At 40.8% G+C, this 27,853-nt stretch overlaps 1 protein-coding gene across 4 annotated transcripts in view; it reads right to left on the bottom strand.

Moving 5' to 3' along the window:
* The window catches only part of LOC149151610 (uncharacterized), a 33,814-nt gene extending 9,462 nt beyond the window's left edge, over positions 1-24,352 (bottom strand). For 2 of the 4 annotated variants that reach the window (XM_089445610.1, XM_089445613.1), the window contains exon 1: positions 23,856-24,351. The gene's annotated coding sequence lies outside the window, so the exon portion shown is untranslated. Of the gene's footprint in view, positions 1-23,855 lie in introns of all 4 variants that reach the window. The other 2 variants (XM_089445611.1, XM_089445612.1) reach the window with 2 other exon arrangements.
* Positions 24,353-27,853: the final 3,501 nt, after the last annotated feature.

Genomic DNA, 27,853 nt, shown 5'->3' with positions numbered 1-27,853 from the left:
TATGACCATTAATGAAGGGTATTATAACATATATTATAATGGCCATAATACATATCATGTACTTAATGTGAGAATATTTAAGGTAAACCCAACTTGAGGGGTTTATTGGATCTTTGGGACCACTCCATTTATGGTTGACCACTTTAGTGGTTATTATGGTTATTGCAATTCCATGCTTTGGGGTATCATGAGTAAACCCTAAGAATATTTGTTAACGAGGCTCTGGCCTCATCTAATATGCACAAGATGCACATTGCATACACACATTGTGCTCTTTGGGATCTTTTTCTAAAGATGCACTTCATTGTTTAAGAGGGTTTTTGAACATCACCATTCTCACTCAGTTACCATGGGTTGATTCTTGAAACCCTAACACTCGAGGTTTTAAGGTAAAATACTTTGTCATCTTTTTGGGTTACCCAAAAACTGTTTACACCATGCTTGGGGGTACTTCATGTCATTTGGGGTGCATGGCGTATGGTTAACCCTCATTGTTCCAAGATGGGCATGCACATTGGAGTTGGTTTACTCATGATTGGTATGCTTTAATGACATTCTTCCTTGGAAGTGTTGGAGGCCTATGGGGCTTAGTGACATTCTTCATGTAATGCACAACTGAGAGGAGGTTGCTTGCTTGGAGGGCACCTTGCATTGGAGGAGAAGCATTGGCATTCCAGAGGAGGGCATTGAGCATTAGACATGAGGTTGCTTGGTTACTTGCATGGAGTTTTACGCTTGACTTGAGGATGTTGAATTTTCTACAATATACATAGTAGAAAGTTGAAACCAATCTTCTGATCTCATAATTACTATCTAATGGTGTTTAACAATTTATCTTTATGTCACGAATATTATTGAACAATTATACACAGAAAATCTCAACAGCAATGCAACGAAAACAGTAGGATCATAAAGAGACAACAAATTTTCCCTGGGAAACCCAAACTTGGGAGAAAACCCGACAACTCTTCTTCTAGGAAAAATTTTCTTCAGCAAGATTTACAAATCCAAATTTGTTTAGAAATCTATGCCAAAATCCAAGTCTAAACACCAGTCAAACCTCGTCGAACTACAAGTCAATCAACGTTGTTCAAACCACCCAAATAATCAAATTTGGTCGGCATGGTCAACTTATCTCCTGCAGTTAACTCCGGACCTGCAGTTGACCCTTGTGGTCAAACTCAGCTTGTTTCTGCAGTTTCCCAGGCCAACTTAGGAGGCCTCTTGGCATGCGGGAATACCTCCAAATGCTACACAAAAATCAACACTCCCTCTTAGCGAGGGAGGTATTCTCTTTGGGTGCAAATAGATTTCCTCTTAACTGAAATTTTTCCTTCATAAGAAAAGTGCATGAACTTGCTAAGTTGACGCATGTCTATAGAGAACTCCATCCTAGAGTGGACAATGTGAGTATCCAGGGCCTTTTACCTCTGGCCAAAATCCTTTATGGCTCCTTAGGCAAATATATCAATATCCTCGAGTCAAAGTCCTTTATGACTCATCCAAGTCCTTTTGGCTTCTCAGGAGAGAATCTTCCCTTGGATCATTCACCCACGCAAAGTCCTTTATGGCTTTTTAGGTGAATTACATCTATCTCCTCTAGTCGAAGACCTTTATGAGTCTTATGGCTTGTTAGGAGAAGATCTACCTAATCTTGTAATTTGCCCCTGTAATTACCTTCGGCCATTCACCTTTCTAGTGAAAGTCCTTTATGACACAGCCAATTCCTTCTGGCTTCAAATGTGAATGTATCCATCTCCCCTGGTCAAAGTCCTTTAGGACCCAGCCAAAGTCCTTTATGGCTTCAGGAGATGGTTTCTGCAAAGACATCAACCCTCCCTCTGAACAAGGGAGACATTCTACATCATGCCAAGCTTGTCTCTAAAGTTTACAAACTTCACTCCAAACAGAGGCTTGGTAAGAATGTCTGCAATCTACTCATTTGTGTATATGTATTGAATCTCCATTGCTCCTCTCTGCACCATGTCTTGGATGAAGTGACCTAATCAAGGAGTCCTGCAAGAAGCTTCCAAAGTCATACTGCTTCACGACTTGCGACACAAGGTGAATGTATCCATCTCCCCTGGTCAAAGTCCTTTAGGACCCAGCCAAAGTCCTTTATGGCTTCAGGAGATGGTTTGCCCTGATCCTGAAAAGACATCAACCCTCCCTCTGAACAAGGGAGACATTCTACATCACGCCAAGCTTGTCTCTAAAGTTTACAAACTTCACTCTAAACAGAGGCTTGGTAAGAATGTCTGCAATCTACTCATTTGTGTATATGTATTGAATCTCCACTGCTCCCTCTGCACCATGTCTTGGATGAAGTGACCTAATTAAGGAGTCCTGCAAGAAGCTTCCAAAGTCATATTGCTTCACGACTTGCGACACAAGCTGCGATACACTCTGATCCTATTGTACTGAGTGTGACAGAAGTTTGCTTCCTTCTAAACCAAGATATCATAGCTGATCCCAAGCTAAAGCAACACCCTAATGTGCTCTTTCTATCCTCTGCACTCTCGACCCAATCTAAATCTGTATATCATGCAGCCTCACTTCATCACCTAAGACATCCCAAACCATATCTATTGTAACACGCAGGTATCTCAACTATGCTTTGTTGCAACCCAATGTATTTGCCTCGACTCGACCATATATTGGCCTAGGGTGTCTACTGCAAAGCAAATATAATGCTTGGTGTTAACCAGGTACATCAAGGATCCAATCAACTATCGGTACATCGTGAGATCCACCGAATCTGAATCTCCAATCACAAGAAATAGTGTATCTGGCCAGAATCCTTCATTTCACTCTTCGAGGCCAACTCCCTCTAACACTAAAGCAAGTCTTCCTGTGGTAGTCTTGGTTGCTCCTTTTGTCATGTAAGAAAGTCCTTCTACCATTGTTTCTCCCTCTGGCTCTGGAGTAACTTCCTTCTGAAGATTTGTAACATTGTCTTCCATTTTGTTGTTTAGCTCTCCTTAGCAATCAGCCCTTCCACAGAAGATCAACTCCTTTAGATCTCTATCCACTCGTTGCTCACAAAAGACTCCTCCTTTAGCCCTTTGAGTTTGTACTATACCAACATGTTTTAGCCCTTAATACTCAACCCCCCATTAGCTTGTTGTCCACTCAACCAGCTATAGCAACCTTTCGACAAAATGCAACCTATGAAACCGTATAGGCTAAAATTTAAAAATTGATTTTCGAACCTATGACCTTCGTTGGGCAAGTCACATGGCATACCAACTGTGCTACACATTATTGCTTGACATGTTATAACCGTACTTTACTATCTTTCCAATTGAGATTCCAAAAGAGGGCGAGAGACCCGAACCTTTGGCATCGAACTGTGCAGCACATATGTATGTGATTAGAAACATACCTCATCTAAATATTTCATGGCTCGATCTACGGTATACGTATACGTGGCCGAACCTACACCTCAATCGAATCTTCCATCACTTATACATGTGGCCAAAACAATGCCTCCGAGGATCGATTCTATGTCGTTGTTGTATGCATGTATGTGTGGCTAAAATAGCACCTTATCGAATTCCTCCAAAGTCTAATCTAAAGCGGATCTATGTCTCTGTTATAGATATAAACAACTTTCTTGTTTATCAAGGAATTCTGCGTAGCCTGATCTAAATTGGATCCACATCACAATCTGTATTTGACTAGTGAATTGTCCATCAAAGAATCCTCCACTAACTTTAGATCTTTGTTGACTGAACTTCTTCCAAAATAAATCAATGTTATTAATTCTGGTTTCATATTAAAAAAAGCTTGCGTGGCTTGATCCAAAATCTGTGATCCATGTCACTTACACAGATGGAATCAATGAAACCAGAATTCCAATGACCGCAGGGCTGAGCACTCAGACATCAAACTCTACAGTAATGCTCGATACTTTCAATTCCTGGTACTAGAGACATTAACCAACACTCGCGTTCTCTTAACCATGGACTAATGAGACATGCTTCGACAAGGTTTCACGCTGGTAACAAATTATGTTAAGGTTATTGTGCCACATGTTCACCAGCACATCGTTTTCAACACTATGCCAATCGATAGTGTTCATTGTTCTTTACAATTTCGTTCTTCATCCTCAAGCCACATCAATTGTGTTGCTTCATCCAGACTTGCGCTATATACATCTCGTTTAACCATTTGTTGTTAGACTTGCGCCAAGGTTGAATTCCGCTCGTCGTGGTTTGAATTCATGAAATCAATCACGTTTCATGTGCTCCAAATTGACTATCACATACTATAAACAAATTAAAATGGTGAGACTGAAGACCACTGATCACTATCACACAAACTTGTCAGAACAACCAGAGCTTAGCCTCCACCACCATATTGAAGAATTATAAGAATTGATCAAGGGTTTCCCCACATTGGGGTTTGTCCCTGGTTGGTGCCATATCTTGTGTCCTCTTGTGTTGGCTTGTCTTCTATTGTTATTGTTTATGTTCTATTTGCATTTTACTATCATGTTGATGTGATTGCTATACTGGATATGATATTGGGATAATAAAGAAAATTGAAGTAAAATTGTTCTACGCATAGAACATACCATTGTTATCCTAAAACTAACATGGTTTCAAAGTTGAGGTGAAGACAAAACCCAAGCGAGTGAAGAGCAATCACTAAGAGGAGCAATCACTGATCAAGAACAAGTCTCAATGGCCTCCACATCCTACTTCAAGTCTGACGATAAGCTTCATGATAAGTTTGATTATCATGCATGGAAGATGTCTCTTGATTTGACTTTAGAAGAGCAAGATGCCATGGATTATGTGCAAGGAAAGATTTTGGAACCTCCTTCAAATGCACCACTGCTGCTAAGACAAAGTACAAGAAGGGTGAAGTCAAAGCCAAGAAGATCATCTGAGATTCTATTCATAAGCACTTAGTTGCTTAAATCTCCAATTTGAATACATCAAAGGAGATATATGACAGGTTGGTTGGCATGTTCAAATCTAGCAATGCAAATCAAATTCTTTTCCTCAAGAACAAGTTGAAGGATATAAAGAAGGGAAAAGGTGAGGATATTCAATCCTACTTCATGAGGATTACCGAGATCAAAAATGATCTTCTTTCGATTGGTGAAGCTATTGCTGACAGGGAGCTCACTCTCATTGCCCTTGGAGGTCTTCCTCCCGAATGGCATGTGTTCAACACTACTATTCTCAATAACGACAGAATTCCAGGTTTTGAAGAATTGCTAACTAGATGTTCTCAAGAAGAAACAAGGATGATGGAATTGGAGATGCCTTCGAATAGGAATAATCCTACTACATTCTCTGCTCATGCTAAAAGGAAGAACAATGCAGGTTCAAATAAGCAAAGTGAAGGAAGACCGGGATTCAAAAATGGAAGGAAGGGAAGATGCTTCATTTGCAACAAGTTTGGTCACTATGCTAGGGAGTGTCCAAATAGAAGGGACACATCTCATGATGATGATCACAATCATTCCAGGGGCAACAACAACAATCAAAGGAATGGCAGGTTCAACAACAAAGGGAAAAGGAATGCTTCCACTACTCAACTTGGAAATGATCGAGCTTCTAAAAGAACAAGAAACTCCAGGTATGATGAGTCTAATGTTGTAAATTCTAAGCAAAAGGAATTTTATCTTATATTTTCCCTCTCTACTACCTCTCCTCCGGATACTTCAGGAAATTGGTTGATTGATAGTGGTGCCTCAAGGCACTTCACCGAGTACAAGGAAGCTCTTTCAAATCTGATAAAGAAGGATACAAATTTGGAAATTATCCTTGGAGACAATGCCACCCATCCCGTGAAAGGAGTTGGGAATGTTACCCTTCAACTAAATCAAGGTAACACCGTTAATCTTCAAGTAGTATATGTACCTGATCTAAAGAAGAATCTAGTGTCTATCTCAGCAATGGAAGACAAATGATTCAAGGTGGCATTCATCAATGGAAAGGTACGTGTGTGGAAAATAAATTTCAAAGAAGCATTTACTCTTGGATTTAGGGTTGACAATTTATATCAAGTTGGAGGAAGCCCACTGGGAGCCATGTCTTGTGACACATCTCTTCAATCCGAACTATGGCACCGGAGGTTTGCTCATCTTCACTATAAGGCTCTACCCGATGCAAGGAAGATGGTTACAAGTATGCCCAAATTCAAAATAGAGCATGAAAGTGTATGTCATGGATGTGTCGAGGGAAAACATACAAGGGTACCATTCCCCTCAAGTGATAGCAAGACCACATACATTTTGCAATTGGTTCATTCTGATCTATCTGGTATGTTGCATGTGACATCATTAGGAGGATAATTATATTATGATGTCTTCGTGGATGACTTCTCTCGCAAAACTTGGATATATTTCTTGAAGGAGAAGGACGAAATATTCTCATGGTTTTGTGCCTTCAAAGCCTTGGTGGAAAATCAAACAAGGAAGAAAATCAAGATATTGAGGACCGATAATGGAACCGAATATGAGTCAAATGAATTAAATGACTATTGCAGGGAAGCTGGCGTTAAGAGGGAGACTACTACTGCATTTACTCCTGAACAAAATGGTGTTGCTGAAAGAAAGCTGCCAACACTATTGTGTACGTTCAAAATCGATTCCCTCATCAAGCATTGGACTCCAAAACTCCCAAAGAGGTTTTCACTGGTAAGAAACCTAATGTTTCTCATCTTAGAATTTTTGTTATCCCGTATACTTTCATGTGCCAAAAGAAAAGGGAAGTAAATTGGAGGCATCTGGGAAGAAAGGAACTTTTGTGGGCTATAGTGAAAATTCTAATGCATATAGAATCTATGTGTCTGGTCAAAGAGAAGTAGAGTTGAGTCATGATGTCACCTTTGATGAGGATGCTGCCCTAAGGAAGATTAGCAACCTTCCTATTCCAAGGAAGGACAAAGAAGTAGATGCAGGAAATCAGGGAGATTCGCAGGATGAGCCGATGCCCGATGTTGAAGAACCAATGGATCCCATTGATCCTCCTCCTCATGAGCCCTCCTCCTCCAAAAGGAGACCCTCATGGTTGAGGGAAACTCTCGAAGATGCCGAGAGACATGTTGCACCAAGGGGAACATTTCGTGAAAGCAACAAGCCTAATAGGTACCAAGAGAACTTAAATGCTATGAGCACCATTATTCAGTCTAAACCTTGCTCATTCGAAGAAGTTGTGAAGCAACAAGTATGGAAGGATGCTATGAACGAAGAGTACGAGTCAATTATGAAGAATGATGTCTGGGATGTGGTCCCTAGACCCCAGGACAAATCTGTTGTCACCTCTAAATGGCTCTACAAGATCAAGCATGGTGTTGATGGAAGTGTTGAGAAGTTCAAGGCCAAATTTGTTGCTCGAGGCTTCTCTCAAAAGGAAGGTGTAGATTATGATGAGATATTTGCACCCGTTGCTCGCTACACCACCATTTGTTCGATTATAGCCCTTGTTGCCTCGCAAGGATGGAATCTACACCAGATGGATGTCAAGACTGCCTTCTTGCATGGTTCACTTAAGGAGGAAGTCTATGTGGAACAACCTGAGGGGTTTGAAGTTCAAGATCGTCAGACACATGTATGCAGGTTGAAGAAAGCCCTCTATGGGTTGAAGCAAGCACCCCAGGCTTGGTATGAGAGGATTGATAGTTATCTGATGAAGCTGGGATTTACAAGAAGTGAAGTTGATCCGAACCTTTACTTTAAGGTTGAGAATGATAGAACTCTCATCTTGGTACTCTATGTGGACGATCTCTTTCTGACAGGTGCAAACCCTCTTATTCATCAATGTAAGAGAAAGTTGGCTTCCGAATTTGATATGAAGGACCTAGGACCGATGCACTACTTCCTAGGGTTGGAGGTCTGGCTAGGTTGCACAATACGGGGAAACGAGTATGAGTTTCCGAAACGGGAACAGGTACGATACATGGCCCCCCCAAATTTTGGAAACGGAGAAACGCAATATATACACACACACATATATATATTAGGACATTTAAGACATGTGCAATAATAAAGCATACATGATACATTCTAATTTATTACATTATGATTAAATTGTCAATTGTCAATGCATGGACTATAAGTCTCTAAATTTACATCACATTTACTCATGAATGATCACATAATGAAAATAGCAATATCCAAAATCAGCCACAAGAAATTTCTAATTTCTTGTCTCATGCTTGATTGGGAGTCTCCTCCTACATAGTCAAACGACCTTAGTGTTCTTGATTAAATACAAGTTCCATACCCTAGAACCCTAGGTGCTCTTGATTATTGGGAGTCTCCCTTGCATAGAGGGCTTGGTTCTCTTGATTAAATACAAGTTCCATACCCTAGTACATGACAAAATCCAATGGAAACATTGCAATCCCCACAATCCTGAAATCCTGAAAAACAGATAAGTCTGCTAGATTTTGAGTGAGATCTAAAATTTTACTTTCTCCATATGAAATCCAATGAGGGCGAAACCACTCTCAAACATCCTAAGTCATTTCATGGTAATGTTAAAAATTTAAGTAAAAGTGACATTCTCCTTTATTTTTCATTTTCATCACAAAGGAGAATGTCACTTTTACTTCAAGAATTTAACATTACCATGAACTGCATATCAACACTAAGGCCATAGGCTTGAACATTAGGCTGCCCCACTCAAGAAAGTCCTCCTTTTTATAACTTGAGTGATCCAGGTGGATATTGGTGGCCACCTGCCAAGTCCACCTGGACCCCCACCATTGTTTCTCTCAGCATTTTCAGTTTCCTTAATTGTAGCACAACTTACTATTTTTAGCAGTTTTCAGGTCCTGAACTTCCGGAGCCGCTTTGAGGCCCTAAACGACGTTTTTTGGGAAATTTGGGGCAACATGGGTCCATGGAACCACGTTGCCTCCCAAAGTGGTAGTTCTCGGACAGATCTTTCTAACGAGCTATTGTACGCGTCAAACGGAGATCGTATGCCAAAGTTACGACCCCGGGAAGTTGGTGTACCAATTTACCCAAACGGGGCCCACAATTTGGCGTTTCATCTTCTAGGGTTAGGTTTTGGAATGTTAAGGGTTTTCCATTGTTTCTCAACAATAAATAGACCTACGAACCTCATTGTAACACAGTTCAGAGGCATGTAGCCACCACATCTCTTCTCAGAGATAAGCTACCATTGCCCTAGCTAGTGTATTTCCATTACTGTTTGTAAGCATATTTCAGTATTTTACATTAATGAAATGAAGTATTATTTCCGCTGCATATCTGTGTTTATGGTTATCTCTGTAATTTGTTGCGTTCCTGTTTAAGTCCGCATCAGTGGTATCAGAGCGGTCTGCTTTTTCTCTGTTTTTCTTTGCATGTCCCCAACAAGGTCGGGATATAAGGAGTTAGGGCTTGAACTGGTCGAACCTTTGCAAGACCAGCCTCGCAAATCCCGACGGCCTCTCATGGCGGATGAGAAGAAAGACGAGGGGGCAGGAGATCCCATCAAAATCTTGCTCGAAGAAGCCCTCGAGCGACAACGGAACGCGATGATGGACAGCTTTGCCCAGATCCTTCAGCGGCTACCCAGAAGCGACGCATCGGCTTCCAGCAGCTACTCTAGAAACGCCACGCCCTTTAAGGTACAAGTTAATTTTGAAATCCCCATATTCGAGGGTCAGATAGACGCAGATGTCGTAGATAAATGGTTAAATCTGCTAGAGGGTTATTTTTCTGTTCATGAATTTTCGAGTCGGGAAAAGATTGTTTTCGCTCTTCTCAAAGCAGCCCCCCACGTCAAGGATTGTTGGGAAACCTACTGCGAGCAGAAGGAAGAAAGTACTGGCTCACTATTTTCAGCCGCACCCACCTGGAATTCATTCCGGGATGCCATCAAGGAGCAGTACTACCCTATCGGAAGCTATGAGGATGAATACATAAAGTGGACCACACTGCGGCAGGGAAGGGACCAAGACGTGCCAGAGTTCACCAATCTTTTCCATACCCTTCACACAAAGTTGGGTATCAAGGATTCGGAGCAGCATTTGATACTCAAATACCGTGGCTGCCTGCACAAGTACATCCAGGAAGAAATACAATTCCTGAACATCTCCTCGCTTGGTGCAGCATACCGATATGCCGTCAAGGTCGAGCAGAAGTTTAAACAAAAGAAGCGAGACTTTGGATCTGCGAATCCAAAGCAGGGGAAAGGTGCCCCTAAACCACAGAACAAAGGAAAAAGCCAAGGCGGGGCAGCCCAAGACAACCCACCGAAGCTGCAAGCAAAGAACAGCGCCGCGAAGCCGAAAAAGGACACGGGAAAATGGTGTGAGTTCCATAAGAGCTCCACTCACAACACAAGTGAGTGTCGGGCCAAGCAGTCACTGGTGGCTGAGCTAAAGGTTTCAGAATCAGATGCATGTTCCGACTCTGAGTCAGAACCCGATAAGGGGAATGACAAAGGGAAGCAGATCATTGATGTGGATCCCAACGCCACTGTTGCTACCGCCAAGATCCAGAAAAATGAACCCGAAGATCCAGAGGAGGAAGAGCGTCTCTTCCACTCCCAGATGTGGGTAAAGGGCTCCCCGATACAGTTCATTGTTGATAGCGGGAGTCAAAAGGACCTCATTTCGGCAGAGGTCGTGAAGCGGTTAGGCTTACCGACCACAGCACATCCACAACCGTACACCATTGGGTGGCTTCACCAAGGACGAGATCTTCGCGTGAGCCAGCAGTGTCGCCTTCCATACAACATCAAGCCCTTCACGGATGAGGTATTGTGTGACATTGCTTCCCTTGGAAGTTTGTGATGTATTATTAGGACAGCCATACTTGTGGAAGCGACATGCTGTGTATGAATCAAGGCCCCGTGCTGTTATTATTACATTGGGAAATAAGTTGTACAGGATACCAAAGGTAGCACCACCTACCGCCATCTCTTTGATTACTGCAAAACAATGCAGTAAGTTCATTTCCAAAACCAGGAAATTTGTTTTCCTGATGATACGCCCTCAAGGAAAGAAGAAGACGGTGGTCGCGGCCTCCAGACAGGGCCCCTCTGCACGACAACTACAGATGGACAAGGTCGTGGAGGAGTACGAGGACATCTTCACCTCCCCCGCAGGGGTTCCTCTGCACTGTCAGGTCAAGCACTCCATCGATCTGACCCCAGGTGCGCCGCTACCCAATGGACCAATTTATCGGCGCTCCGTTCTGGAGAACGATGAAATCAAGAGGCAGATTCGGGAGCTCTTGCAGAAAGGTCACATCCGTCTGAGTTCATCGCCTTGTGGGAGCCCGATCGTGTTGGTACAGAAGAAGGATGGGACATGGAGACTTTGTATTGACTATCGGGCACTAAACAAGATCACTGTCCGTAATAGGTACCCGATCCCGCGGATTGATGACCTCCTGGACCAACTAAAGGGGGCGAAATATTTCAGCAAGATCGATCTGAAGTCAGGATATCACCAGGTACCAATCGAACCCTCTGATGTGTGGAAGACTGCCTTCAAATCCAAGGAGGGCCTTTTTGAATGGTTGGTTATGCCTTTCGGATTGACGAATGCTCCTGCAACCTTCATGAGGCTAATGGATGATATTTTGCGGCCATTCACCAACTCATTTGTAGTAGTATACTTGGATGACATTCTGATCTTCAGCCAAAGTTGGGAAGAGCACCTCCACCACATCCGACAGGTTCTCCAAACACTCCAGCAACACAAGCTATGTGCCAATTTGGAGAAATGCACTTTTGGCATGACCCAGGTTCAGTATCTGGGATACATCATTGATGAACAGGGGGTGCATGTGGATCCAGCCAAGATCCAAGTCATTCGGGATTGGCCATCTCCAACCACTCTAACAGAACTCCGCAACTTTCTAGGTCTTGCCAACTTCTACCGCAGGTTCGTGTTGGGGTTTTCTCATATTACTTGGCCCTTGAGTCAAGTCACCAAGGGAGGGGCGAAAGCAAAATTCTTTTGGTCTGAATCTCAACAGAAGGCATTCAGAGAGTTGAAGGATCGCCTCTGCACGGCACCAGTGCTCGCGTTACCAGATTTACAACAACCATTTGAGGTCGAGACAGATGCCTCTGACTATGCTATTGGGGTAGTCCTTACTCAACAGGGACATCCAGTGGCATATCACAGTGAAACACTTTCAGACACAGTTCGAAAGTACCCCACTTATGATAAAGAGATGTATTCCATTGTACAAGCCTGCCGACAATGGAAGCATTACATTTTGGGGAAGGAAACGGTCATCCACACAGACCACCGACCCCTGCAGTTCATACAGACCCAAGGGAAATTGCAGAATGATCGCCATCAGAAGTGGTCTACATACTTGCAACAGTTCCACTTGAATATCAAGTATAAGAAGGGCAGCACCAATAATGTTGCAGATTGCCTCAGTCGACCACCAATCATGGCGTTAACCACCGTGCTCAACTCTTGTGGGCACGAGACTTCTGATTGGCCACTTCTCTACAAAAGCGACCCAGAATTCGGCCACACATACCAGACACTCTTGGAGGGTCGGCATGTTCCAGATTTTCGCCTCCAGGATGCCCTGTTATGCCACCTGGGTCACCTTTGTGTTCCTTCAAGTGAGCGTGCCAAGATGATTTGGGAAGCACACTACAGTCGGGTTGCTAGGCATTTCGGGGTCGAGAAAACAATGGCAGTACTGCAAAATTATTTCTATTGGCTGAATCTTCGACAGGATGTTGGGAAGTACATCAGATCATGTACTGCCTGTGCCATTGCCAAACCGACCATCAAGAAGCACGGCCTCTATACCCCGTTGCCTACCCCTAGTCGACCTTGGGAATCCATCTCCATGGATTACATGTCAGGCCTTCCTTCCACTAAGCATGGAAATGACTGTGTTTTTGTTGTCGTCGACAGGTTCTCAGAGATGGCCAGTATGGCGACCTGCAAGAAGAATATCACAGCAGAAGCCACTGCTAAACTCTTCTTTGAATGAGTGTGGGTGCACTTTGGGATCCCACAGTCTATCATCTCATATCAGGACAGTCGGTTCCTCAGCACATTTTGGTCCAATCTCTGGTCAATGTTGGACACCAAACTCACGAAGTCCACAGCCTTCCATCCTCAAACTGATGGCCAGACAGAGGTTGTCAATAGGATGATTGTGCACATTCTGCGCATGTATAACTCAAAGCATCCACGGACATGGGACGAGAGCCTCCCCTATGTTCAGCACAGCTACAACCAAGCTCTTCACAGCTCCACTGGCCATAGCCCTTTTCAGGTGGGTTTGGGATTCCAGCCACTATGCCCCATTGATGTGGCCATGCCACTTGCAGCTACTCACATAAATTCAGCTCATGTCCAGTCCGAAACAGATAAGGCCACCAGCTTCATTGAGCGCATCCAACATATTCGCCAGCAGGTCCATGAAATTCTGGAGAAATCAAATGCCAAGTACAAGCAGCGACATGATCAACATCGGGTGCAACACAAGTTTCAGGTGGGCGACAAAGTCTAGTTGCATTTGCAAAAGGAACGCCTTACTGGAGCCTATCGGAAACTGAGACCACTCCGATATGGTCCTTACACCATTACTAAGGCTATGGGAGACAATGCATTTGAGCTCAGCATTCCCCCATTCCTTGGCCTGCACCCAGTGTTCAATGTGGACCGCCTTCGGCCATACTTTCCACCATTGCTAGACACATCCGACATTGCAGAACAGCTCACACCCACAGAATTAAATCCAGATTGCATGGAACAAGCTGCAACTGATTGGATCATGGACACACAGATCAAGAACACTCGCCAACAGAATATCCAACTGTATCGAGTTGTCAAAGCAAGCCAACTCCTTCACTAGGGCAAGTGGCTCACCAGGGAACAAGTTCAGCAAAAGTTTCCTCATCTCATGGAGGAACTCAACGCAATGGGGACCATTGCTTCCTAAGGGGGGAGGAATGATCCAGGTGGATATTGGAGGCCACCTGCCAAGTCCACCTGGACCCCCACCATTGTTTCTCTCAGCATTTTCAGTTTCCTTAATTGTAGCACAACTTACTATTTTTAGCAGTTTTCAGGTCCTGAACTTCCAGAGCTGTTTTGAGGCCCTAAACGACGTTTTTTGGGAAATCTAGGGCAACATGGATCCATGGACCCATGTTGCATCCCAAAGTGGTAGTTCTCGGACAGATCTTTCTAACGAGTTATTGTACGCGTCAAACGGAGATCGTATGCCAAAGTTACGATCCCGGGAAGTTGGTGTACCAATTTACCCAAACGGGGCCCACAATTTGGTGTTTCATCTTCTAGGGTTAGGTTTTGGAATGTTAAGGGTTTTCCATTGTTTCTCAACAATAAATAGGCCTTCGAGCCTCATTGTAATACAGTTCAGAGGCATGTAGCCACCACATCTCTTCTCAGAGACAAGCTACATCGCCCTAGCTAGTGTATTTCCATTACTGTTTGTAAGCATATTTCAATATTTTACATTAATGAAATGAAGTATTATTTCCGCTGCATATCTGTGTTTATGGTTATCTCTGTAATTTGTTGCGTTCCTGTTTAAGTCCGGATCATTGAGAGAGGCATCTAGAAGCATCCAGAAGATATTTTAGTCGCCCAATAAAAAATTAGAAGCGAAAAAATTAAAAAATTAAATAAAAGAGAAAACGTTAACTGGAAACTTCGTCGTACGGCCTGGAAACTCGTTTCCGGCCGTACTGGCCATGTTTCCCCAGTGTGAAACGAGCTAGTACGGTCAGAAACGAGTTTCTAGGCTGTACAGTACAAGTTTCCTCGTTTTCGTTTCATTTCCGGTCGAAAACGAACCCCTGGGCAACGTTTCCTACAACTTAGAGGTTTGGCAAAAGCAAAGGGAGATTTTCCTTTCTTAAGGAAAATATGTTGTGAAGCTACTTGAAATATTTGGGTTGGTGGACTGCAAGTCTGTGACTACTCTGATGGAACTTAACTTCAAGAAGTTATGCGGAAGTGTTGTCAGGCCCGATTTGGGAAATCCTTCTAAGTATCGCCAACTCATAGGGGCCCTGATTTTCTTGGCAAACTCCCGTCCGAACATATGTTTTGCAGTGAATACATTGAGTCAGTTTATGGTCGAGCCTCATCACATACATTGGATTGCTGCCAAGAATCTCTTGAGATATCTTCAGGCACAATCACTTATGAACTGAGATACACTGCCGAGAATGTGAGCCTCCATGGTTACTCTGATGCAGACTGGGCTGGCAGTGTGGTGGATCGTAAAAGGACATCTGGATGTTGCTTCTCTCTAGGTTCTGCTTCAATATCCTGGATGAGCAGGAAGCAGAAGTCGATTGCCTTGAGCACTGCTAAGGCTGAATATATTGCTGCTAGTTTGGCCTACTGTGAAGCTGTTTGGTTGAGGAAGCTCTTTAATGAGTTGTTTGGGCATGTGTTGGATACCACCGTGATCCTCTGCGACAACCAGAGTGGGATTCGTCTTTCTGAGAATCTCATGTTTCATAATCGCTCCAAGCATATTGACATCAGGTACCACTTTATCCGAGATATGGTATAGCGGGGAGCAATAAGGCTCCATCATATTAAGACTGATGAACAGGCCGTCGATATTCTTACGAAGCCCCTCGGGAAGGTCAAATTCTTAACCTTCCGTGAATGACTTGGAGTCGTGGAGAGACCCTCTTATGAGGGTCCTATATGAGATGGATAGTGAGCTCTGGGAGCTCCGGGGGGCTTGGGGTACTTCTTGGAGCGATGAGCGACCATAGGGTGACTCACCCTCCCCTAGTGGTGCACTGTGTACAGGGTGAATGGTTCACCTTCCCCTATGATACCCCATGGTGGCATATGCATAGGCTAAGTGGTTCACCCTCCCCTATGGCATATGAGTAGGATGAATGGTTCACCTTCTCCCGTCGGCACATCCTACCCATGCAGTTCGAGACTCATGGGAAGTAATTGTCATCTGGCCAATGAGTAGGGAAATGGGGATAGGGACCATAGTACTACCGATGGGTGCGTTGTGTACTACCGTACTCCCTATGCTAGGATGTTGATATTGATCTAGGATCAATGGAAACTGACTATGGGACAGTTAAGAATGGTATGACACACTCTCTGTTGTTGGAGACAAACTTCGAGTTAGTGGAGAATGGTATGATATATTCTCAATCATTTCTTCTTTCTTCATGGTTCAGCAAAGCAGTGCAGTCACAAGGATGGTACAGATTGTCAAATAGTTTGGCAGGTGATGTTCTCCCTAGTTGAGAGGGAGTGTTAAATTTGACAACTAGGGCCAAACATAACTTTGGACAGCTCTTATGAGGCAGTTATTATTTTTCTTGGATTCCTCTTTCCAAGAGGTGCAGGATTGATCTAAAGATCATCCCATTCTGACATGTACAAATGAAGTTATGAATTTATTTTGATTATGGACAAATTGTCAAGGTCGGCCAACCATCAAATTAGCCTCCAACGTTGCGTATAAATACAAGGTGCCTCCTCCAACCTTCAACATTACATATGAATACAAGGTGCCTCCTCCTCATTTTGGCATCTCATCTCATTATTTCTCTCTCTCATCTTGATTGGGTACGGATTTCTAGGCCTCTCTCTTTCCACACGTGCAAAAGGAAGATTGTCTTTTCTAGCTGCTGCGTTGACCAAATTTGACCGAAATTTCAAGACGCTGACTTTGACCAGCGTTGACCCTATTTGACTTCAGTTTTGTGAGGGAGACTTCTATTTGAGCAGGTCGTTGTTCTGGCCACAAAAACCGAGGCAGTTTGACCCTTGCATTGACCAACGTTGACTGCCCTAATTCAAGTTGTTGCGTTGACCTTTGTTTACCATATTTGACTGGTTATTTTTGGATTGTTTTGCACTGCATTATCTTGTTGTTGGAAGTCAAGTTGACCAAGGTTGACCAAGATGCTTTGAAGATCAATTTCAACCCCGTTGACTAGCATTGACTTTCTAGTTAGGGCTTTCTGTTTCTGCTGTTTTGACTGATCAGTTTGGGCAAGTGAATATTGTAAATTGTACTCTCTCTCTGTGCTGAACTTTTAAAGAATTATAAGAAGAATTGATCAAGGGTTTCCCCACAATGGGTTTGTCCCTGGCTGGTGCCATATCTTGTGTCCTCTTGTATTGGCTTGTCTTCTACTATTATTGTTTATGTTCTATCTGCATTTTACTATCATGTTGATGTGATTGCTATACTGGATATGATATTGGGCTAATAAAGAAAATTGAAATAAAATTGCTCTAAGCATAGAACTACCATTGTTATCCTAAAATTAACAACACATAGGAACACCAGATGTATGTGGAAACCCATGAAGGGAGAAAACCACAAAACTTATGTTTGAATATTGTTGTAGGCTTCAACCTACTGTTACGTCAATTTTTCTGGAACCAATTAGAAGGAGACACCCATCTCCTGATTTACAAGCACCCACTTACAGGAGGCACCAACCTGAAGGAGACTTGTATCCCCTGATGTGCAGTCACCAACCCGCTCATCCTAGCAGATCCCTCTTTCATCCATTTTCCAACTCAAATCCACAAGCTTTCTTTCCTTTTTAATCGTCAAAATTATTTGTGTTGCTCTCACTAAGTCACACTTTAGCTCTCAGTCAACTATAAATCCTACTACAACTCAGACATACTCAGACCATCACCACTTCACATTCTAACTTAATCGCATCTACAAATTATGTCTTTCTTCTGCATCTCAAACCCATATATGATCGCAACTTTTCAAATTTGTTCTGACATCTCTTCTCTTAGACTTAGCACTACTCTTGACATCTCATATTCAAATTTTGCGTGTATTCCACATTCGGGCCATTCCTCAACATCTCTCAGACAGGAGCTTAACGTGTTTTTATCTTCTGCAGTATCTCTCGTTGTCATTTTCAGAACGCATTTTTCATGTACACAGGTCGACCCTCTTCTTCTAGTATTTCCCTCTGCATTTATAATTTTAACCCTTTATTTACCATGGCTATCAGTCCATGGTATTTACACATGGTATTTCAGCCTGACTGGATATTAAATTGACCTGTTTGTTGCCTTTCTTGTCCAACTCACACGTAAAATACTTGCACACATCTCGTTCCTACTCTGCTTCATTAATTAGTTTGCCACATGAAAATGTTGCTCTGATTGCACCCTGAATGCTTAATGTTGGTATGGCCAATGGTTGATGGCCCGATGGATCTAATCCCACGACGCTTATTTCCTAGCCCTTCGCAACTAGGGTTGTGACCACTGACTTGCTACTGCATTGCACACCGCTCGTTGGCTAAATTTGTTTCGATGTGCAAGACCTTCCAACCAGGCAATTCGCTAGACACTTAGGCACCTGTCGCTAAACCCCTTGCAACCAAGCGTTGAAACCTTGGGCTCATCACCACTCATCGATTGTCAGCCAGCCCTTTTATCGTTTGCAAGATCCTTCAAACTGGGTGGTCTGATGAACAAAAACTTCTCTTGACGATGATCCTGTTAACTGTTAACTGTTGTAGATATTCTGCCATTTGTTGACCACCGATTCGTAAATTCACGAAAATATCAAAATCATATAACACTAAAAAACCTTGCAAAACTTATCCCTAGCACAAATCCCAAGGCATCCAAAGTTGCCATATCATGTCCACGTGCACCAATCAGCGTGTACCATGCGCCCTCTCTTGCCCCCTCATTTCCTCATGTACCAATCACCACGTGCCACATGTTATCCACGTCACCAGCCATGTGTCGTCCACATCACCTACCATGTGTCTTCCAAGTAATCCTATATGACCAATCAAAGCCTACCACATGTCCTCTGCTGAAGTGTAACTTCCATGAGTCACTCACCAACAATCCATTTGACCATCCAAAAACACCAAATCCACCTGCCAGGTGTCACAACTCACAATCACAGAGTGCTACGTGTCATCCTATAATGTCATCATCTCATTAGGCTACAAAATTGGCCTACCACTTGGCACCTCGAAAGAACGTGTCAAGTCTTGCCACCTACCACCTCGTTGTTGTATTCGTTGTGTACACGTCATTTAGACAAAGCAATCTAATAAGCACATAGGGACTATGACCAGTGGACTTGCCGCACCACCACTCGCTGCTCGTCACACTCCCTCCTGAGTTTTTGCTTTCGCAATTTCGTATCGGTCAATCTAATAGATGCCTGGGTGCTTGCCACTAGGCTCTTTGTCACTGGGCACCATAACCAGGACCTTGGTGGTTCATTGCTCATCAATCGTTGGCATGTTCACCCTAATCTTGTGTCTTTCGTTTGTTTAGCATCGATCCAATGAAGTGGAACCCCTTTCAGAACCTAGATCCCCTTTCAGAATAATGAGCCTTAGGAACCATGACTGAACTTCAACTCAAGATTTCTCCTCATCCCTTGGGAGTAAGATTAAGTGTCGTAAATCACTAGAAAGTTATCTAAGGGGACTATCTAACCAAGCACTTCTCATACTCTTTTGATTAAGATATGTAAAGGCAAAAGGTCTTCCAAGTTCAGTTGTCCAACTAATTTGCATTCATGACTTCAAGGCAAACAAATTTGCAACATATATACTTAGCAATCAATGGCACTAGACACTTTACAACATTCCTAGCATCATGGATACTTCAACAAGCTCCCCATGAGCCTACCATCACTTGCCATCAATGACAACAACACACTGCCAACAATCCCACCCCCCCCGGTTTGTCATGATGGAAACACCACTAGACATTGTTGGCCATTGATGGTTGTGGATTGAACTCCCCCTATCAAGCTATTGATTCTCCCTTGGCTCTAAAGATCAAATGTCTACTCACTCTCCCCCTTTGACATCAATGGAAAAGGTTTCTTGCTACTCAAACTGCATTGTTTGTTCACTCTTCCCAATTAATATTGGTCTGCTCCAATGTATTCTCCAATGTCTGCGCACTCTCTCCCTTTTTGTCTATTTGCTAAATCTGATGACGTTGTAGCAAGGAATTTATGAGACATGAAAAATTGGCATTTCACTATCCTTGGATTGCACACTTGTCCCCCTAATCTTGTACTATTCCCACTGCTCTTGTTATCTTATATGGATGTGAAGTTTGGGGATGTAGCATCTATAGAGAATCATGTAGAGAGATAGAGCAGATCCAAAAGAATTTTATAACTTAATCTCAAATTAAAGGCAATACTCCCTATCATATCCTTCTCATAGAAACAATCCATTCCCCCATTACGAGCATTGTTATGACCAAGTACCTAATGTATAGTAACAAGCTGAACATGGAAGACAACAAGCTACCCAAAATTGCTTCAACTCCAACCAAAACCATCTTCAACTCAAGTGGGGATGCAATAAAGATGTCCAATCTTGGCTAAATCATTGAGAAATATCAATCTACATAATAAGGATAATATTATAAATATTATTACTTCTAAATTTAAAGAGAAATTGTGGTACGATAAAGAATTACATGGTAAAAGAAAATTAAGATACTCTAAGGAGGTGATGAACCTAATCTAGAAGATCAAAAGTATCTCTTTGTTATGACCAATGTAAAGGAAAAAATCAACATTGCTAAAATAACAACAAATGCTCACAAGCTCCATAATGAAATTGTGTTAGACAATCCCCAAAATTTTGTGCGATGAAAGAATCTATCATCTTTGTGACACTAAGAGGGTTGAAAATGAAAACATTTTCTCTCAAAAAGTCCAACATGTACCCAAATTAGATCTCAATTCCAAAATTCTAAACATATCTGAGTAATCCCTTACCTTCTTAAGGTCCAGTAGACAAAATTTGATCTTTGTGGATGTTAATCATCATCATCATCTAAATCTTCACATCTAGTCTTATACAAAGAATATAGGACTATTTAATAAGTAATACTAAGGCTAAAATGAGCAAATGGACATTGGCCAAGGATTATTAAGCAATCTTGCAAGAACCCCGATTTTATCGCAAAAAAAATCACGAAATAACATTTTTTTGGCCTAGCCAATGTTTGCCAATTTTTACTAATGTTTGTCAATATTTCTCAATTTTTACGATCTTTTGGTTTTCTTGACCCTTGTCGATTTTACCCCGACGTTGATGTTTGCAACATTGTTATTAAGTCTTATCCAAACCTAATTAAGGTTAACTATGCATATCTATCAATGCACAATATCTTCATTAAGTATATTTGTATACAATTTGGTTAATGTAATAGAAATTGAAGTACTCAAACCTAAGTTGTAGAAGACACCTAGTTTTCCCACGTCCCTACACCTGAAACACCCAAAAACATTGAAATGGGTACAAAACACCTTGGAAACACTGTCAATCATACCGTGTGGTGTTCCAACTCTAGAAATACCAAACCAGCCAACAACATTTCCAAGATGTTTCAGCCATTTTCAATGACGTTTCGAGCATCTTTTTGGAAGTTTCCAGGGTCACACAAGTACCTATGAGGGGTGTGGCACCCATGGGAATATGTTGCCCTATCTATGCCAATGACTCTTTAAGACAAAATATAGATAGAGTATTGAGCTCTAAGGATTTTGGCACATTGGTAACTAATGGTAACATTAAATTCTTAAAGTAAAAGTTGAATTCTCCTTTATCTTATATTTTCTATCCTTTTCCTTTATCTTTCCTATTGATATTCTCCTTTATCTTACTTTTTCTATCCTTTTCCTTTATCTTTCCTATTGGTATTCTCCTTTATCTTACCTTTTCTATCCTTTCTATCCTACATTTTATATCCTTGTTATCTCACTTGCATACCCTTTTTGGAGGAGCCACACTTCGAAGAGTTCCCATTTTAGAAACTCATACATGTTTCCACGCATTGTGCAACTTAGGTTCAAACCCTATAATTTTTTCATGATTGACAACCTACCTTGTCGGTGCTTGAGCACATAACAAAGAGCACAACACATTCTTGCACCAGACCTCATGTAGGCACATTCCTTTAGAGTTTCCTTCGCAAATGCCCTTCCTATGGGAACCTTCCCAAGTGCCATCCTTCTAGTATTTCATTATTTGTTGGACTTATACCTCTCACGCTCCCTTTGCTTCCAAGACTTCTATTTGAGGATGGAATACTACAATAAACCCTTTTTTAATCCACGTACCCATATTTTCTCTAACAAGTGGACCAAATGACTCTGTTAAGGATTGAATCACTCAACCCACATTCCTGTGGAACCTAAAACTGATTAGCCTTTTCAAGCTCCATAACCTTAAAAGGAACTTTTTCATGCCATCGAAAATATCCCTCTAGGAAGAAGCCCTTCTGCAACTTCAATTTCTACATCAACTACCTAATCTCTCCAACAACATGGACATCTAAAGTTGGAGATATTTACTCCCAGAAACATAGAGACTGAGAATCCTGGAATCAGATCAAAGCTTAGTTCAATATAAGCAACGCATGACAAAATTATTTTGGAAAGAATGAAAAATATAATCTTGGACTCTCTCTCGTTTAAGTTTGCAATCAAGGCTCCCACCAATTGGTGGAAGGGTTGGAGATGGAACTACTCTAAACCTTTCTGAAAATCTAAACCTGTTGATGCTTACCAGCGGTTGAGATACTTCGCGAACTAATATTAGACTTAATAAAGCCTGGAGGATTACACCCGAACTTTCAACTTGGTGTTATGTCATTCAGTGTCCTGGAAATCTGCTTTCTTTAGGGGATGTAAATCCTTGGTTTACCAACTTTACAAAAGGCGGGCATATGATTCAGATTGAGAGGCTGAGAGCTCATTTTTCTTATGGAAGAGGCATAGTGGCATTATTAATAATAATAATTAGTTAGGTTGATTAACTGTTGGTAGTATATATTGGACATAGTTTGCAGATCGAAGGTATCTGTCACATTACCAAAGACCTTTTATGTTCGTGCTTTCGGACCGCAATTCCTGCCTCTAAATTATTAGTCAAGGTCTGTGGGACTGTCGAAACACCTTAGTAAGCTTCTCGCAGTTGATAGACTTCTCAACTGATAATGCCATCAAACTTCAATATCCGGTCGAGGTGGAAGTTTCCAGCCTTCCTCCCATCCACTACCGGTAGTTTCTACGCAGTTTCTGACACAATGATGAGAGTCCTGTTAAACTTCAGAATGATGTCTGCCGTGAGTCGCTACTTCTCCACGCTGCGTTAACTTTAAAAGTGCTCACTAAATGTTAATAAATCATCTCTACTGTTGTCATTAAATAGCACCAACTCCAAGTTGCCAGTTCAGCAAATATGTTATCTTCGCCAACTTCCACTAGATTGTCTCTCCGCCATTATTGCATTTACTTTCTATAATACTGTTTCAACACTGCATCTCTAACATAGGGTTCTATTCAATGTCTGAACTTGACATCATAAATGCCCAATGGAAATGTTTGTAAGTATGATGTCTGAAATGTTTATGAGTTCTATGAAATGAGCAAATAGTGCGGAATCCGGTATTGAGACCCTTTTGTCTGTTCTGCTCCAATTTAGAGTTCGAGGGCCTAAATCACTATTTCGTTGGTCTAAGGGTTAAGTGAAGTAAAACCCAGATTGGATATAATGCAATTGTCATAAAACAGAAATTAAAGAACAAGGGAAACCATCAAACGCAAAGCACCTGAATGATAAGATAGAACAAACAACTACCGGCAATGCCACACAATAGACACCATAGAAACAGAACACCCAAATCAATGAGCTCAAACCCACTCATACAAAACTGCATTTCATTCAAACAAATAACAAATGTGCATTTCTTTCAATTATAAACGAGCCAAAGAAAACTAAATGATGCTCTGCAGTGAAAAGACCCATTCTTCAACTCTTCGATGATAAACTTATGCTAAACCGAATGCACAGAGGGAATATGTGAGTAAATACCTCATTTTACACAGAAAATGCTTTTGGGTATGTCAGTATCCAGTGTCTGATCACTCCTCTGCCCTGATCTGTCCCCATGGAGGCTTTCTGACCCGGTTCCTCAGACTATCTGTACACTGCCAATGGAATAAACCCTCAAAAAAGCAGCACAATGTCTGGGTCGCAGCAGAGACGCATTCCCTGCTGAAAAACCATGAAACTGAAGGGGCGTCCTGTCATGAATTGCAATCAATGTAGGATTTATGTTAACAATCACTGGATTCAGCTTGTTGTTTCGCTTGGTCTGCTGTGTTTTGTGATTTTTTTACAGCTATTACTTACCCGCTGCCAGTAGAAGACGTAGAAAGCAAGTGAGATGAGTAACCACTGGTTAAAGAGTGACGTCCAAGTGAAAAAGCAACAGCACCAAATAAAAACAAAAGATATACATATATCTATGTCCATAGGTGTTTGTGTAGAATTAATGATAGGCTCCATGCTTTGCTTTACCTTGTCCGCTCACTGTCTCTTTTATGTATATATTTTGTGCCGGGTTGGTGACCCAGGATCCCCTAACTCTATTTAAAAAACTTTTTATCGTTTGCCCATCACCATCTACATATTCCTCTTTATTTCGTCAAAGAACTGAGCATAAAGGATCCTGTATGGGTCCATTGGAGGCATTTTAAGCATTTTCATTCTTGGAATCTCACTCAAACTTCTATATCAGTTTTGCTTTATGGCTTTTAATTGTTCTCTGGCGGTTCCTTTGCGATGCTCTGTGGGTCCATTCCAGCCTCTGGGAGTTTACTGTGCCAAATCTAAGATATTTGGAAGTCTCGATGTTACAGATTTTGATATGCATTAATACTCTTTATAATGTTTTCTCATGGGTTGGTATTTTTGTATTTTTCTCTGTGTCATCATTCTCATCTTTAATCACGGGTTCGATAATGCTATTTAAAAAAAAATGAATTGGTTTTTCCGGAAAGGACTTGTGTTTATGCCAATTCATTTTTAAATTAATATTTTATATTAAATAAAGTAAGCCATTAATGTATTTTTATATTTAAAATAAATTAAATTTATTTTAATTCATATTCACTATTTAAATAAAGTGAGTTATTAACTTTTTTTATTTTTAGTTTAAAATTTGAATTATTAATATATATTTGTTTTAATTTTAAATCTATTACATAAAAAATATAGTAAATTTATTTATAAGTAGAACTTCAGCATAAATCACATAAAGAGATGCATTTGTCGACGCGTTTCAAACCAATCAGTGTCGTTCATCGTCAGGACAACTTGAAGAAACAGATCCAGCTTTGCATGCTAAATAGTCTGAGCAGAGCCTCCAACGGCTATCTTGACCAACGGCTAATTTTGACTTAGGGACGAGTCAAAAAGTCAAATTGATAATTTAATGGGAGTTAGTTGTCATACCTTAAATTATATAAAAGAAATAATTATAAATGGTGTTTACGTTATTAGTTAGTTAAAAAGTAACATTAAAAATTGTAAATTATATGGGAATTAGTTAGGTCAAAGACCTAACTTCTATATATATATAAATATATATAAGGTAATTTTAGGATGATAGTTAGTTATAGTAAGTATATATTACTAGAAAGTTAAAATTAAATAGATAAAGATAATTTTAGATGGTGTTTACGTTATTAGTTAGTTAAAAGGTATAATTTAAAAATGTAAATTAATGGGAATTAGTTAGATTAAAGACCTAATATATATATATATATAAGGTATGATAGTTAGTTATAATTACTAGAAAGTTAAAAATAGATAAAAATATATAAATGAAATAATTTTATATGGTGATTGTTAAAAGGTATAATATAATACTTAAAAATTGTAAATTAAATGAAAATTAGTTAGATTAAAGATCTAACTTTCATATATATATATATATATAAGGTAATTTTAGGATGATAGTTGGTTAAAATAATTATATATTACTAATAAGTTAAAATTAGATGGATAAATAACTAAAAGATACATAAAAATAAAAATGAATAAAATTCAATTAAGAACGTAAAAAAGTAAATAAAAATTAATAGAACTTTCAAAAAAAATAATAAATAAATAAAATAAAAATTATAGACCTTAAAAAAATAATAACAATAAATAAATAAAATAAAAATTATAGACCTTAAAAAAAAATAATAATAATAATAATATATAATAGTTACGATTATATTCATTAATATCTATCAGGAAGAAATAAATAGAAAGAGCGACCTAACATAAAGAGAAGGAGAAGGACCGGAAAAAGTCCAAAACAAGAAGGATAAACCCTAACGAAAGCAAAGAAGATGAAAGGGGGGGGGGGGGGAGAGGGAGGAAGAGAAAGACTAGGATGAAAGGGCAGGGATCCAACATCTACTGATCTTCCAGTCGTCATCTCTATTGAGATTGTTAGGCCTTCTTTCAATCTCAATAGCTTCCCTGAATTTACGATGATGGAACTGAGCAACTTTGGCAACAACCTTGGCCTCCTCTATACAAACCTGATGCTTGGTCTTTTCTACATGTTCTGCCAATGCTGAAGACTTGGATCTCCCATGTCTTAGGTCGGTTGCATGTTCATTGATCCTCTGATGGATGGAGCGCCCTGTTTCCCCAATATATGGGGTCCCACAAGAACAAGGGATCAAGTAGACACCCTTCATGTCCTTAGGGTTAATGGGATCTTTCACCAATCGGAGGGAATTGCGAATGCTGTTGAGGGGCCTAAAGGTTGAGGGAATATCAGACCTCTTAAGGATCCGAGCAATCTTGTCCGTGGTTCCTTGGACATAGGGAAGATGGACACCTAGACGGTGCTCTTTTGGCTCTTTCTTAACTAACGCATTTTTAGAGGCTTTAAGGAAAGCCTTCTGACCTAGGTGCCTACTATATCCATTCTCCACAAAGACATCAAGGAGATGGGATCTCTCCTTATCAAAGCTCTTACTATCAGAAATCCTAAGGGCACGAGTAGCGAGGGTGTTAAGAACACCCATCTTCTGAGCAGGGAAATGATGGGAATCAGCATGAAGATACTGCTAAGTATGCGTTTTCTTCCGGAACACAGAGTGGGAGAGATAGCCATCCTTATTCCTAGATATAAGAATATCCAGGAAAGGGAGGCAACCATTGACCTCTTTTTCCATGGTGAACTTAATGGCAGAGGACTGGCCGTTGAGGTGATTGAAGAAGCGATCTAGCTCCTCTGGGCCATGGGGCCAGATGACATTAGTGTCATCTACATACCTTTTCCAAAGCTTGGGAAGGAGACGAGCCGAGGCTAAAGCTTTGGCTTCGAAATCTTCCATAAAAAGATTCGCAACAATAGGGGAAAGAGGGGAACCCATGGCAACACCACACGTTTGTTCAAAGAACTCACCCTCGAAACAGAAGAAAGTGAAAGTGAGACAGATCTCCACCAGATGCGCGGTATCGGGATCTATTAGGCGATAGATCACTTCCAAGGCCTCCTTTATAGGGATGCAAGTATAAAGGGAGACCACATCAAAGCTGACGAGAATGTCCTCAGGGCTAAGCCTAATATCCTTAAGCTCCTTAATGAAGGATGCAAAGTCTTTCACGAAGGACTCAGTGCGGCCAACCAGGGGCTTAAGTTTAAGGGCAAGGAACTTAGCCAGAATATAAATTTATGTTATTAATATATTTTTTATTTTTGGTTTAAAATTTGAATTATTAATATATATTTGTTTTAATTTTAAATCTATTACAAGGTAAATTTCAGTTTATAAAATACGAGATTTAAAATAAAGTTATGTTTATTTTTTATGTTATAATAATTAATAAACGGTTAGATTTATAATGAATTTTTAGTTTGTACTTTAGTTTGTTGATTTATATTAATAAATGGTTAGGTTTATAATGAATTTTTAGTCCGTACTTTAGTTTGTTGATTTATATTAATGCTATAAAGTAGAAATGGGAATGATTGGTCTAATTTAGTTGGTAAGTTGTTGAGATTGTGCACAAGACAT

This window comes from Pinus tabuliformis, chromosome 9 (assembly GCF_031772625.1).
Source record: "Pinus tabuliformis cultivar Carrire ecotype Pingquan chromosome 9, CPIR1, whole genome shotgun sequence".
NCBI classification, from domain to species: Eukaryota; Viridiplantae; Streptophyta; class Pinopsida; order Pinales; family Pinaceae; genus Pinus; species Pinus tabuliformis.
Note: the sequence above shows the minus strand (reverse complement) of the source record. Positions and strands in the feature narration are given on the sequence as shown.